At 35.1% G+C, this 16762-nt stretch overlaps 1 protein-coding gene across 2 annotated transcripts in view; it reads left to right on the top strand.

Annotated features, from left to right (window-relative positions):
* LOC145260623 (uncharacterized) overlaps window positions 1–16762 on the top strand; it is a 304980-nt gene that overhangs the window by 42614 nt on the left and 245604 nt on the right. Inside the window, exon 1 of one of the 2 annotated variants that reach the window (XM_080118935.1) lies at window positions 8315–8447. The exons of the other annotated variant lie outside the window; for it this stretch is intronic. The gene's annotated coding sequence lies outside the window, so the exon portion shown is untranslated. Of the gene's footprint in view, window positions 1–8314; window positions 8448–16762 lie in introns of those variants that run through there. 2 annotated transcript variants of the gene reach the window in all.

The following is a 16762-nucleotide window of genomic DNA, read 5'->3' on the forward strand; positions in this document are numbered from 1 at the left end:
ACCGGTGTGTCAATGTGATTCTGCTATATATATATATGTATATATATATATATATATATAAAGCGTTGTTCGAATTTTCAAATAAAAAATGTATGAAGCCAAACTACAATGCTATGGTTTTGTCAAATAAACATCTATTTGTTTAAGATTATAATTTCGACGTGATACGCCGCCTTCAGAATATTTTTTTCGCGCCATATTGTTATTAATATGAAATATTGTGTAGTAAAAAAATGCATGTGTTCTTTTACAACAGTGATATTTTTTTTTTTTTCGGAGATGGCGCTTGGCGTGCGTGGTTTGAAAATATTATGCTTCTCATGGTAATTCTTGTCCAAAAAGTCACTGAAAGGTTGAAGATGTTTACCATTTTACCATTAATGTTGATTTTATCTTTATTTAAGATGTTTTACAGAGAAATTAATTATGCATAAGTATAGTATTGAACAATGAACGCAAGTTGTAGTACTTACCAACAAAACAAACGCCCACGTGTTTGTGCCTTGTATAGGCATGTGCGACAACAAAACTTGGGTTTTTATAAGAGGAAGTCTCGAGGTTGTCAGGAATCTATAGGCGCATGCGCAAGAGAAGGGATTGAGGTAGTGGTATAAAAGGCAGGTCGAGTGAGAAGGTTGTTGTTGTCATTGGACGTTACAGTGACGCGTGCGTTAGCAGGTGATTAAGAGGCCGTTTTTTTTGTGTGTGTCAAGTCGCGCACCTCGGTGAAGATCATATAAGTCGTGCACCTCGGTGAAGGTGAAGGTCATACAAGTTGTGAAATTGTTTTGCCAAAATCAGGCAATGCTTTGGCGACAACATTATATCTCACAATGGCAATGTAGAATGGCCACCACTTCCCCAGACTTGACAAGCCCCGATTTTTTTTCTTGTGGGGATATCTTAAAGACAGAGACAATGTTAACAAATCATAAACCCTGCAAGAATTGAAGGAAAATATTAGGAACGAAATAAATGAGTTAAATCGCAGTCCAGAGATTCTGCAATCTGTCATGAATAATGTTTTGGAAATAGCACAAATATGCGAGGCTGAAAATGGACAACATTTAAAAGACATTATTTTTTTTTATAAATAAAGATGGTTTGAATTTTGCAGTTGTTCTTAAAAACATCTCCCAACGTCTTGGTCAGATTGTGTTAAAATTACCAAAAAATAAAGAATCTATTTAAGTTCAAAACCCGTTAGTGACTCTTTGGACACCTCTTTTAATCCAACTTATGATAAAAAGGCAATAAGTCACGTATACTTATGATATTCAGCTGGTTCCTTTCTTTAGTTAGTTCGTACGTTACGTTTTTGAAAAAGTCAAATAAAATTTTTAAATGACAAACTGCTTAAAAAAAAAAGAGGCTAAATACACAAAATTTGGCTTTAAAAAATTCCATCTGATAAATCGGACACAATAGACCACTTAGAAGACAACATTCAACGTGTCATTGCCAGAGTACAGCCTAATTAAATGTTTGTGAAAATCGGACCTCTAGATTGCGTGAACAATGCGGGAGCTGCGAAAATTGTATTTAAATTATAAACGCGAAAAATCAATCTTTCCCAATAAACCGCATATTTGTTTGATAAAAAATATTTTTTCTGTGATTTATTTTGATTTAAAGTTCGCAGCCTCTAAAAAGAAACCCCTTTTAAACATGCATGCATGTGTATATATGTATAAATAATCTTAAGCTATTAATGTTTATTTTTCTTATTTTATTTTAAAATTTAACAACGCTTACATCATACAGAACAGAATGTGAACCATTTCAAACCACGTACGAAGCGAAGCGTCATCTCCTGGACATTTAAAAAAAATAGCACCGTTGAACAAAAACTAAAAGAAGAAAAAGCATACTGATTTTTTTACTACTAAAGGTTTCTTTTTAATAACATGTCACGGAATTTTTTTTTAATTTTTTTATTGCATTTTTACCCCAAACCAGGCACATTGCCACTTTGATGTAGGGAATTACTATCAGGAACATAAGCTACGGGGGTAATATGTAGGGAGTTGGGCAGCAAGATGTCGGTTCACGTCACATTTGAACTTCTGCATGTTAGTACAGTTGGGGAAGCAGGGACCCAGAAGGGAATTCCAAAGTCTAGCGGTTCTGAGGAAGAAACTACTGGAGTAGAACGCTCTCTTACATCTAGGGATCTCTACTGTGAAGGGGTGGGATTTAGCTGCTTGTCGGGGGGGTATTTACGTTTAGGGGGTACAAGTGCTTGCAGTTCGTTGGAGCATTCACTGTTAAAATACTTATAGAAAAGGCAGAGGGATGCAAGATTTTGTCGATGGGACAGAGGTTTAAGCTTAGAAGACAATTCAGGACCTATCAGGTTGGCAACTCTCTTTTGAACCTTGGCTTGGAGTGACAGACTAGTAGCAGATGCACCAGCCCAAATATGACAACAATACCCCATACATGAGCGAATGGTAGCCTTATAGAGGTACAGGATACTTTCGGGTGTTAGTAGCTTTCTAGCACGGTAGAGTGAACCTACCTTCTTCACAGCAGTTCTGGCAATGCTCTCAATGTAATTGTTCCAACTCCTGTTTCCTGTGAACGTTAGGCCGAGGAGTTTAAAAGAAGTACTTTCAGATAAAGAGTCTTTGGCCATAAGGCGTATCACGTCAAAATTATAAATAATCTTAAATGTTTATTTTACAAAATTTTCACATTGTAATTTGGCTTCAAACGTATAACATAATATTTTATTTTTAAAAACGTCAAAATTTCTTTGTGAATACTCGAGGTCTGGATGATGCTCACTTCTGAGTCTTCCCAGCAGGAGCTGCTAAAAACAGCTTATTCTGCCTTAACAGAGTACAAAATAGACATTGTGGCTTAGTGGGGGATGCCCTTTTCTCTTCCCTGCAACCTCTCTCCCACAGAAGAGACGTTGCGAGCCTGTCTTTGTTTTATCGTTACTTCCATGGCAAGTGATCGTCTGAGCTCCAATCTCTGGTCCCCCCTTGCTAATATTTCACGAAAAACACCTGTTTAGTTGAAACCACTGTCAATAATTTTCCCCACTCTCTGTGTCTAAATCAAAACGTAGATTCCATGAACAAAGCTTCTTTCTTAGAACTGCACACCTGTGGAACTCTGTTCCGTTTGTCTGTTTCCCAGCTGACTACAACTTGGATGTCTTCAAGTCCAACATAAACAAATTCTTGATAAACCGCCCCCTTAAGTAAGACACTTTATCAAATCTCCATTGCTAACGATTACTACGATATTATCCCATTGATTACTGTACACGCAATAACCCTTGTCTCCGAGTGGCTTCCGGGCCTTGATAAGTGGTGACTACCATGTAAAAAAAAAAAAAAAAAAAAAAAAAAAAAAAGCATCATTTGATGTTAGCTGGTGAGGGTCTTTTCAGACGCTTGGCCAAGTTTCTCATCATCGTCTTTTTGTAGATTTATGTGGCGTTTCTTCTGGCTTCAGATAGTCTGTTTAGACGACGGTAGCATCTTTTGATAATTGGCAAGAATAATAATGCAAACACTTAATATAAATGTAGCTACTTATAAAAATGAATAAAAGAATGGATGTTATGAATATAGAGAAGGGGTCACCATTTAGCAAATGCTAAATTCAACAAGTGAAGCATGCATGGTTCACCGTGAGTGCATACAATGGATTTAGCCCCAAAAGTTCCCAGGGAACGTCAAATCCTGGTGAAAATGAACAAACGGTGCAGTTTTAGGCCTAAACATATGTAAATTTGAGTTCTGCACCATGCAAAAAAAAAAGAAAAAAAAAAGAAATGACTAAGTCCATCATTTGCACCCCCTTCCATTTAGCCCCAAAAGTCCCCAAGGCCTTAACATATTTAAATTTGTGTTCAGTACCATGCAAAACTGCTAAATAGACATACACAGAAAATTTTGGACAAATATAGTAAAATAGTCGCCAAAATGGAGTGTTTTTATTAGCTCTAAAAGAGCCTCTGGGGCACATCGAAGAGTTATCGTGAAGTATAGACAAACAAAATTATATAGAAATCAGTTAGTTACAACTTTTCAGAAAGTTTTATAAAAATCCAAGGCATCAGTTTTTTTTTAATTATTATTATTAATAAGCACGAAAGCGTCTATTTTAGCCATTTTAACCCGAAAGGCACCCCCCGGGGGCGGGGGCGGTGGCGGGTACTGGAATTTTCCCGGAAAATCCGTTGGGTTACTTTTTACTCGTTTAATGTTTGCAAAATTTCCAAACATTCCAAGGCGTAGTTATTGAGAAAAGTGCGGACAGACGAACGGACAAGGGTGGATTTATAGGTCCCACCCTCATTTTCTCGGGGAATGAACAACATTTTATATATGTAAATAATAAAAAAACAAGGTAAGGACAAAAACATTTTGTCTAAGTAAACGGTTCCGTTCGAAATTCCATGCAGACTTCCGAATTCGGCAGAAAGATTTCGGAGTTCAGCAAAATATACCTAGAGAAGGTCGTAGGTTACATCGACTGAAACGTTGTGTGAATAACACTCAAGATGAAAACAGTAGTCCGAATAATCCAATTAACATTACACTACGACTATGTCGCTTTTCTTATTTTGTCCTTTAGTGATCAATATTTCTGACAAAGGGGAAGAATGCTTGTTTTCTAGGTTTGGAATTTCAAATAAGTTTTCATTACAATACCTGTACTTTATATATCATTTTAAAGACCGTTTTTCACTCTATTTACATTCATGTTGAACGCGACCCTATCATATCAAAGAGCCTACTGTTGATTTTATATCTGACCTTACTGCTTGTGCGGTGATAATGACTTGAATTTAAGTTTGAAATGAAAAAGTCAAGTATCATGGTGCTATTGTGCTATCAGCAGAGGCATTCATTTTGAATGCGCCCCCCCTCCCCTGGTCATATCGAAGAACCTACTGTTGATTTTTTTTATGTTGGGGCTTTTGGCTTGTTTTGTAATAAAACATCTTGTAGGTTTACTTTGGTCTATATCGTCTGTTTTTTTTTTTTTTTTTTTTCATCATCAGATTATTTCGATTATTGATATTTATAGAAATATTCTGATACAAAACTTATCTAAGAACACTACCAGGCACATAAAGTACCTTTGTGTGAAATTTTATAAAAATTGGCACAGTCGTTTTCGAGTCCATTGCGAATGAACTCGCCCCCCCCCACACACACAAAGTTCCTTCCATATAATAGTAGATGATTCCATTTAAAACGAAGGCCTAGAAAATAAAATCCAGACGCTATTCTAATTAACGTAAGTTCAGGTAATATTTAGTTATGTGGGTAGTATTCTGTCCCCATAACCATCGGAGGATTTTGTGACGTATTTCCATTCTGTGAACATCCGGCGCGAACGGAGACCCCACAATATTGTCCAATTTTTAGAAAAAGCTAAAGTAATTTAATTTTAGTTAATTTCACGTTTCATACAATAGCGTCATTAGATAAAATAAAAAGAAAGGCCTTGTAACTTCGGCGACTGAGGGATTCCACAAACAAATGTAAAGGGTGATAATTAGGGCTATGACAACAGCATATTCTTTTTGTTTTGACTCTCGAATGTGTATCCGTTGAGATCTTATATGCTTTTATATAGTGTGATGTGGTTCTCGGTTGATTAACTGTCAGATATATACTCGAGAGTCAAAACAATGAAAAGAATATGCTGTTGTCATAGCTCTGGTGATAACATCTGTACGACAGTAAAATTGCTTTAGCGAATATGTGTGTGGTGTGTGTGTATTCGTAAAGAGCGCATATTATAATGTTAATAATAGTGTGTGTGTATATGTGTATTCGTAAAGAGCGCATATTATAATGTTAATAATAGTGTGTGTGTATATATGTGTATTCGTAAAGAGCGCATATTATAATGTTAATAATAGTGTGTGTGTGTATATGTGTATTCGTAAAGAGCGCATATTATAATGTTAATAATAGTGTGTGTGTGTGTGTATATATGTGTATTCGTAAAGAGCGCATATTATAATGTTAATAATAGTGTATGTGTGTGTATATATGTGTATTCGTAAAGAGCGCATATTATAATGTTAATAATAGTGTGTGTGTGTATATATGTGTATTCGTAAAGAGCGCATATTATAATGTTAATAATAGTGTGTGTGTGTGTATTCGTAAAGAGCGCATATTATAATGTTACGTGCTTGTAAGTTAGAGGTAGATGGCACAACGTGATTTATGGTTTCGAACTTTAAAGCTGACATTTTTTTTAAGATGAATTTAATACAGGTTTCGAATATCGAAATCGCTTGGACGTACAACATTATGAAAAAGAATGACAGTCTGTCCATAAAACAAAACAATAAATGTTATTCACACGTTATGACATATGATAAAAGTTTGTAAAGAATGCGGAAATTCTTGGTCCCAAGAAAGTTCTAATAAAAGAAATAACACATCACGTTGACACTCTGGTCCTCGTTCGAGCGTTTAAAGTTAAGCAGCGTTGAACCTGGTGAATGCTAAATGGGTGAATATTTGTGAAGACTAGCTACTGTCTGCAATAAAAATCTCAATGTTATTGGGCATAAGTGAAGATCACATTCCAACTAAAAACTTATTGATATACGTATGTATTATTCAGAAATAAGTATACTCGCCAAAATAAGAAAAAAGTAAAGTTGAAAATCGACTGGAACGTTATATTAATGACTAGCCTATTCCTGGCGTTACCCGGGTGTTTGGAGGTGTGTGCTGAGCAAAAAAAAAAAAAAAAAAAAGTGGTAGTAGACAAGCAGACTCGAACCCGTAGTACAAAGGAGGAAAAGAACGTGAAAAAAGTGTCGTCTTTGCCGTTGCGCCCATCGCCAAACCGGAAGTGACGTAGGTTTAAATTAAGGCTAGACAATCGAAAAGAGGGGGATGACTTTCGAAAATATCGGCGAAAAAAGCGACCCCTCCGTGTAGATAAGTGCCCAGTTGAGGGTGAAGAAATTAGTGTTTTTAGCCAAGTGTTCGATATTTGTCGTCCAAAGGGTTGAGCTTCAAAACCAATCTCGTGAAAATCCGTCGCCTCTGTCGAAAGTCTTAGGCAGACATTCAAACATACATACATACATACATTTAAACAGACAGGTGAGATTTATATTATAGATAAAAATCGATTTGAATCCGCCATTAATAAAAGCGGAAGTACCAGAATTACCTGTTAAACGGGGGAGATAAGTCAATCTTTTATTTAAAACCAAATAAAAATGATTTTTTTTTTCAAACAAATAAATAGTAAATAATTACAGATAGCAAACTAACAAAAATTATTGAAAGGAAACGAACATGAAATTAATGAGTAATTACAGACGAACGTCATTACCTCTCTTGTTTTTATATTAATCTTCAATATTACGTAATACGATAAAACTGCAGCTTACGAAAACATTGATTTATTTGTAACTAATATTTCAGCCCAGCGTTGCCCGAGTGTTTGGATGTATATGTTGAGCAAAAAAAAAAAAAAAAAAAAGGTCAATTTTTTTAACTTTGACTCCTATTATGACCTCTTAAAATGTATTGTTTTGGGCTCAAATAAAGTTATTAAGTTAGATCCATGTCCAATAAACCTATATCTAAAATTTCAAGTGTTTAGACCCAAAATTGTCGGAGGGGTTTGGGTAGAGTTCTCAAAGGTCAAATCGTTGAACTTTGACTCCGTTAACAGTCAAATTTCTGGCCAAAAACCGATCACAAAGATTTTCCTAAATCTCAGTATCCTGTATATCAAATTTCGAGTCTGTAGACTTAAAATTGACAGAGTTATTGCGTAGGGAAATGTACACACACACACACACACACACACACACACACACACACACACACACACACACACAGACCCGTTCACTTTTATAGATATATAGATTAATATTCTACTTGATCATTTTAGTTCTAATTTTTGGTGAGTGTACTTATTTCTGCATGTTTTTAAACTTTAATTCAAGTAAAAAATAATATAAAATCAACAGTAAATTCTTTGAGAAAACAGTGACTTAACTTTTATGTTTTAAACTTTAATTCAAGCCATTATATAAAAAAATAATATAAAATTAACTGTACGTTCTCTGCAGTGCAATGTAGACTACAATGTATTGTTGGCGGTGGTGGTGAGCAAAAGACTGTTAGCACTCCTTTCACTCTCTCCTTTGTATCTTATTATTTTACGTCCTAAAATTTGACCTAGCTTTGATGTCATCTCCCGGGTCTTGCATAGACTTGTGACCGATTTTTTTTTTTTTTTTTTTTTTTTTTTTGCCGTTACTCGACCACACGAAGATTCCGCACATTTGGTCACGTTTTCTGTCCAAATTGATTATTTACCTCACTCTCCGGGGATCTTCTTCTGCAACATAGATACGTTTATACTGATACTCGGGTTACAACATTATGCATCGTTAAAAATATTTCCTTTGTGTCGTCCGAAATGTAAGTAAAGTTTTAAAATGGCGGCGCATTTTTAACATTTCTCAATTTTTTTTTTTTTTTTTTTTGCAAGCGTGGAAAGAGAACAGAGAGAAATAGAAAATTTCGTTTTTGTTTTATTCTCTTAAATTTAAAACTAATTTTTATTTGTTTGTATTTGCAGTGAAAAACATCAACAATTTTTGTCTGTTCCGAAAGTAATTAACCTAATTTAAACCGCTTTTATCTTTATATCTACTGATTAAATTGGATTTAGCTTTCGTTTGCTTTGGTCTCAACTTAATCTTCTAATTGATTTAACGGACCGTTTTATTGTAAATCGTGATGATGATGATCATCATCATCTTTATGGTGTGCGAATAACATCCAAGATGAAAACAGTAGTCCGAATAATCAAATTTTTTTCTTCAATGTTGTTAAAATTTGTTGCGCTTCTACACTATTGGGACGAAATTTCGGAAATCGTAAAACTGAATTTCACATGAAAACAATGATATCTACGTATTCCTCATATTTTTAAGATGATTATATCCCAAAATTACGAAAATCGATAAGGTAGACAAATATTTATCGAAAAGATAGTAAAAAAACAAACAAAAAAAAAACAGAATTTGATGAAAACGATCGTAAGACACAGGAGAGTTCTAAAGGAAGGTAACAATTGATTTAAACAAGATGGCGGCAATTTTTCACCTGCTAACACGATTGAAGTTTTTTTTGTTGTTGTTTTTTTAATAATTCAGTAATATTCAGGTAATTTCGATTGAATAATTTGGAAGCTAACATTGTAACTTATTAGAATTGACAAAAAAAAACAAAAACAAATAAAAAAAACAGTTGAAACCATTGTTTTTTATTATCTGAAAACTCTATTAATCGACTACAAAATCTCGGCCCAATAGTGTAGAAGCGCCACATTTATTGAATTTTTAATTGAAGGGAGGAGTTAAAATATTTTTACATTTTCGGGATCAGCACACACCCCTACATATCATTACGGTGTTGTCTTGCACGTATGTGATTTATGTTTTTTTTAATCAAAAGTGTCCCACTTTGTCCCCACCCCCCGGGGCTGAGGCGTATCACCATCATAAAAAGAAAGAAAGAAAACGCATTGTTTTTTTTTTTCTTGTCCAACAATCTACCTTTGTAAAACATACCTACCACTCAATGAGCTTGTTTCAAGTGTTTGTGACCCAACCACTATCGCCAGTTAAAAGTGTTTAAAGTGGCCCCAGTCTTGCCTGTTCACATTCATTTTATCTATTTGCTGATGGTTGTGTGGCGTGGGGTTGTATAAAAATATATGATAGCCATTTCCTTTGTATATTCGTTGCCCGGTACTTGTACAGTTTAATCAAGACGTTAAAAAATGAAAATATCGAAAAAAAAAAGGTTATATTGTTACGTATTCGTTATGGAACGAAGTTCTCCAAAAAAAAAATTTCACTTAATTTCATCAAGTAGTTTTTATTTTACGGCGAAAAATATGTTATATTATGATACCGAGCAAAAATGTTCGATTTTTAAGAAGAAAAGCTAGTAACAAAGATGGGGAGGGAGTGTCGGCGCTTAAACTGGAGTTATCTCCCCGTGGCGTGTTCAACAAATTTCATAATGGCTGACTTCAATGTGCTCTCATAAAAAACGTGTTTTTCTGCTGTAAAATAGAAACTACTTGATCAAATGAAATGAAATTTTTTTTTTTAGATCTTTAGTCCAAAACGGATACGTACAATATAACCTTTTTTCGATATTTTCATTTTTGAATGTGTTGATTAAACTGTACAAGTACCCGTTGCCCTGTTAATGAATGAATGTTCCACCTCTATTGTTTTCATTTAGTTTTTTTTTTTTTTTTTTTTTACTTAGACTCCACTAAGATATAAGGAACCTTTTTAAGAGGGAGTCGCCGCTTATCAATGCCAGAAACCCATTCAAGGATAACGGTTAACGGTTGTCAGGAAATCGGCAAGACAACACCGTAATTATATGCAATGGTGTAAAATTGGATTATTTAAGAGAACGGCTCAACAAGAACTTACCTTTGACTTGACAATGACCATGTTGTAGTCAGCTGGAAAGCAGTGCTGCAGTATAGAGCTTCATAGGCAGGCAGTTCTAGCAAAGAAACTTTGTTAATGGAATTTGCATATACTTTTAAGCACAGATAGAAATAGGGGAAGTTGTTGACTGTGTGGCTTTGTGCATTCAGCTTCTCAAGTAGTTCAGCCATGTACAACATGCCACTTCTGGCATCAATGGAATAACGCGTTTGGATAGCCAGGAAAAATCTGACTAGAGTGCATGAGAAGCGATGTGGCTGCATGCAACTTGACCTTTTTTAAATAACCTTTGTATTCAACCCAAACAAGGTACAGCGCCACCAAAACATAAAGGGTTACTGTGAATTAGGACCGGATTTATAAGGGCATACTAACTGGTGACTTATGCAGCGAGATTTTGACATTACATGTAAATTGCTACGTGTTTGTACAGTTGAGAAAATGGGGAGCAGGGAAGAAATTCCAAAGGCAAGCAATTAAGGAAATGAGCTTTTTAGAGTAGAAAGCTTTATGGAATCTGCAAACAGCTAAAGTGAAGGAGTGGGATTTTGCTGATTGTCAGCTTTGTCGGGGGGGGTATTTACATTGAGGAGGCACAAGTGTGGTAAGTTCACCAGAGCACGTTCCATTGAATTACTTCTATAAACAAGCACAAAGATGCAACATTGTGGCGATGGGACAGAGATTGAAGCTTGATAGACAGTGTGAGACCAATTAGAATAGACTCTTTTCTTTAGACCCTGTCTCGGAGAGGAAGGTTAGTGGTTGGTGTACCAGCCCAAATGTGACAACATTACTCCATCAATGGGTGAATGGTTATTTTGTGTGTGTGTATATATATATATATATATATATATATATATATATATATATATATATATAATGATTACTTCATTCAATCACATAAATTAATATACGAAGATATAATTTTATGCGTAAATTTATCAATATTTACTTCAACAGTGCTCAATACATAGGTAGAGCTAGGTAATAAGTTATGCCTGACGAATTCTCACCAGAATGAAACGTGGAATATTCTGTGTAGCTTAATTGCCATATATATTTTCATAACTTTATGCATACATACATACAAACAAAGTAACTATTCACCCATTAATATATATATATATATAGTAACTATTCACCCATATATATATGCACACGCACATACATACAAAGTAACTATTCACTCATTAAAGTACACACACACACACACACACACACACACATATATATATATATATATATATATATATATACAGACGCACAGATGTGAGAATTTTTCTAGCTTGGTATATAGTCAACTGTTTTACAGCAGACTTGGCACTTTCTTCTATGTATTTTTTTGAAATTTTTGTTTCCTATGAATGTTGGGTCGATGAGTTTGAATATTGTACTTTCAGAAAGGATGTTATTAGCCATAGCAATTGAACGTTGGAAAGATATTGAATGAAAGGTAGTGTCTCAGTACTGAATGTAACTTGGTGCTGTTTATTGATTTGAATCTGACATTAATGTTCGTATTATTTGGATTCATCCAATCACTGTTCTCATTTTAAGTGTTTAGGTCGATCTCACCTCCGACCTTCAGGCGTATCTTGTCGAACTCGGGAATTTGGATGGAATTTTGAACGGAACCCTTTATTTACTTCACAGGAGTAGCATGTTATTGTTCTATCTGTTATGACTGGATAGAGATCTTGAGTAATTCGCAACTGTATGTTTCAGTCACCCACTTTACAATTGATTTTTCCAAGTGCTTTAACCACCGTAGCACGAAAGAAAACAAGAGCATGATGCCTCCCCACCTTCGTTAAGTAAATAAAGGGTTTTGTTTGAAATTTCGTCGAAATTCTCGAGTTTGACAGAAACATTGTCGAATTTGATAAGATTACACCTGAAGAAGCCCGGAGGTTACATCGACCGAAACGTTGTGAAAAGTGACACGCGATATGAGGACAGTAGTCCAAAGAATCTAAATAATACGAATAACCATTCCTCATCTCAAAAACATCAGAAACGCGGCAGTATTGTATTTTAGCCATTGTTGTGAAGCCTATTTTCTGAATTTTAGCTGAATTAATATCATTTAATTGCTGTGAACCAACATTGGAATTATAAGAGGGTCCGACCTAGGTCTGAATATTCTGAATTCATACTGGGGGTTGTACTCTAAATAAAACGCCTTTTAATAAATATCCAACAATGTATGGGACTTAATACTATATTAGATACTGGCAGGACCTGTTGAACTTCCACCGAATGAGGAATATATTTCACCAACAAATGTTTTGATAAAACTGATATTTTTCTGGATAGTGCAAAATATTAGGTTTTTTTTTTTTTTTTTTTTTTTTTTTTTTTTTGGCGGCGGGGGGAGGGGGGACAGAAAAGTATATAAAACGGCAAATAGGTGTTAAAACTTTTATAAAAATATAATATATAAAAGGTTATATGTCTGTCTGTCTGTCTCTATATTTTTCAAACTTTATCTCCTCCGAAACTAAAAATCGCAGAGAAGCACTAAAGGCCTCAGGTTATTGCAGTTTTTATGGGCTGTTCTTTTATGGGTCTTTAGCCGGTTTCGATTCTAGCTGATGGCACCCAAATATTTTTTTTTTTTTACTTTTGAAATCACAACTCTATAATAAGATAGACGAAATTTGTACACATTAAAATATCATATTTAAGCATATTTTACGACCAGGCAAAGCCGGATACCCCCCCCCCCAATAATATATATGAAATCTGGATAAATTTAAATATCATACTTAAGCATATTTTATGATAGGACAAAGCTGGGCGCCTTCCCCCCTGCTAGTACTACACATTGTATTTTAAATATAAAACTGCCCCAAATGTGATAAATTAATAAAAACTAATAAATTCTCAGAAAACAATATTGTGCTACATAGTTTAATACAAATGAGAAAATCTTTAATTTATATTTTCAGTTTCAGCACCTCTTAGCAGACACTGTTCATTTTTGCCCTGTTTATTTTGAATGTTCCCTTTTACATAACTGTTCAAATATTTTTTTCTCTTCACTGAAGAACTACTGCACATCGAAATAATTATGAGTTTCTTTCTCACGCCATTACAATAACGATCACATATTATTGGGATATTCGAAAACGAGGCTACATGAAATGGAGGTCACTCTCATATTCTTGTACAACGTTGTCAGATTGGCTTTTTTTAACAAAGAAACAAGCAGACTATTATATACATTATTATTGCTAGACACCCACGCACACACACACACACACACACACACACACACACACACACACACACACACACACACACACACACACACACATATATATATGTCAATTTGGTGTTGAGTGTACCGCTTCCGAAGATATTTAAATGTTTGGAGGTACAGAATTTATATACAATTTTGAATAAAATAGGCGGAAGTTTCTCGAGAGCTCTTTCGGCTATCATCTGATCAGGAGAAAATCGATAGCGTACAAAATAATATTATGTCGAAAATAAAGAATTCTAATGGGGAACTTATTGAATGTGCCAAAAGTACGGGGACACTAAAATACATTTATTAACGTTTAAAAACGATTAAAATATTGGCACAACGAGGGGGGGGACGGGAGAAAAGATTCAAAGTTCCCTAAAGAGAAACAATGCTTTTGATGTTTCCTTTTGCCGGCACAAAGAAGGTTGACGCACCGGAATAGAGACAGACTCCTTTCTCTTTGGGGAACTTTGAATCTTTTCTCCCGTTTTTTTTTTTTTTTTTTTTTTTTGTGACTGCCACTAAGAAAGTTATTTTTGCTGAGATGGTTGATTACTTCTCTATTTAACAGAAGACTTATTGGCCTGTACTAAGAAATGGGCAGAAACAATAGAGCTACTATATAAATAACCCTTTCTTGTAGAAAACTGCCCCGTTGAGGATGAAGGAATTAATGGTTTTGGCCAATTTTTCGATATTTGTCGTCCGAAAGTTCAAAGTTTAAAACGATACTGGTTTCGTCACATTCCGACGCGTCTCTCAAAAGTTTTAGGCAGATATACATACATACATACATTGATTTAAACAGACAGGTGATATTTATATCATAGATGTTATATATATAAGTCTCATCCCTTTACAGTAGAGATCCCTAGGTGCAAGAAAGCCTTTTACTCCAATAGTTTCTTCCTCAGAACTGCGGGTCTTTGGAACTCCCTTCCGGGATTCTGCTTTCCCAACTGCACTGATATGCAGAAGTTCAAGTGTAATGTTAACAAACATCTTTCTACTCATCTCCCTTCATAATGAACCCGCTAATTAAGTCCCTAATAGTAGCCCCCTGCTTCAAAGTGACACTGTGCCTTGTTTGGGGTGAAAATTGAATAAACAAATATATATATATATAATCTCGAATGGAAGTAAGTATTCGTATTTCAAATGTATGATTCAAATTCTGTTTAAGTGGATCAATTCCCATTTCGCCATTGTGTACGTGAAATGTTGCATGAAATGTCACTGCGATTGGCTACGGGAGATATATCTTTTATATTATTGAAATTTAGTTCTGAAATCTAGAAACACGCGTTTTTTAAATTTGATTATCTATATTATTAAACTCTGTGGACACTCCGGGCGTCCTTGCTTGTTTGAATCTATGTGATATATATATATATATATATATATATATATATATATATATATATATAAGATCGGTCGATGGCTCCGTTCAGTCTCAAGACACAACGGATACTCCCTGTAAGAGTAGCTGTGCAGGTAATTGTGAGACAACGGTTGCATAATCCTCAACCATACTTCTGAATTGACACTGCTTGAGTCTAGTGATAAGGAGAAGTGCAAGACAACTGGAAACAAATGCCGAGATAAGCAGAGAGCACATACAGCACCTGGAATTCCCAAATGGTCACCCATTTTAGTACTGACCAGGCTCAGCATTGCTTAACTTAGATCACCGAAGTTAAGCAACGTTGAGCCTGGTAATTACCAGATGAGTGACCATTTGGGAATTCTAGGCGCTGTATGTGCTCTCTGCTTATCTCGGCATTTGTTTCCAGTCGTCTTGAACATACACTGCACTTGCCATTGGTATTTAACAATGTCGACTCAGGAGAAGTGTGGTTGGAGATTGCGCAGCTCCTGCCGCAAAAATTTCGCGTGTAGGCACCCCTATGGTGGGGTATCCATAGTCTGTCAAAGACTGAAGGAGCCTCTTGTGTGTGTGTGTGTATATATATATATATATATATATATATATATATATATATAATGTATATATATATTTTTTTACACGGTGTTCACCATTTATCAAGGTCCGGAAGCCACTCAGGGATAAGGGTTATTGCAAGTACAGTACGTTAGTGTGGAGATTTAATGAAGTGTTTACTTAAAGGGGCGGTTCATTAGGAATTTGTTAACGTTGGACTTGGAAGACATCCAGGTTGTAGTCAGGCGGGAAGCAGGCAGACGGAACAGAGTTCCACAGCCGTGCAGTTCTAAGAAAGAAGCTTTGTTCATGGAATCTACGTTTTGATTTAGGCACAGATAAAGAGTGGGGAAAATTTTTGACAGTGGATTCAGCTAGACGTGTGTTTTTTGTGAAAGATTGGTGAGGTGGGACTAGAGATTGGAGTTCAGACGAGCACCTGCCATGGAAATAACGATAAAACATATATATATATATATATATATATATAAAATAAAGTTAATATATACAAAAGATACTGTTACACAAATTTATTTTCCTACTGAAAACGGACTTATATGTGCTTTTATCCCAGCATGATTTCTATATATACTATTTATTCAAAATAAATCTACATTCAGGAGTAACCCCATTTGCATATTACATTAAAGAAAATCGATTTTAATAATTAGCTCGATGATATTAACTATGTGCTGTGATAGAATCGTTTTACTTGTTCTATTTAGAAATATTATTTAAAATTGATTTATATTTAATTTTCAATTATTAATAGCTGACAACAATTGCGTTTAAAACCGGAAGTAAGTTTATTTACTGAAGCTATGAGTTTTTTTCCCGTTTAAGCTATGAGAGTTACTTCGCGTTTGATTTTCATAGACCAAAATGAATGCGTTTTATGCTTCGCTAAATCCAACGTGTGGTCACTTTTCGTAACAAGTTATGATATTCAGCGCATCTTAAATAGTATGCGACTAATCCCTCCGCCCGGCAATGCTTCCACCGGGCAATGCCGGGTATATACAGCTAGTTTATTCATAGCTGTATTCGAAATTCC

The sequence above is a fragment of the Euprymna scolopes genome, chromosome 36 (genome assembly GCF_053919585.1).
Source record: "Euprymna scolopes isolate OS-2025 chromosome 36, ASM5391958v1, whole genome shotgun sequence".
Classification (NCBI taxonomy): Eukaryota; Metazoa; Mollusca; class Cephalopoda; order Sepiida; family Sepiolidae; genus Euprymna; species Euprymna scolopes.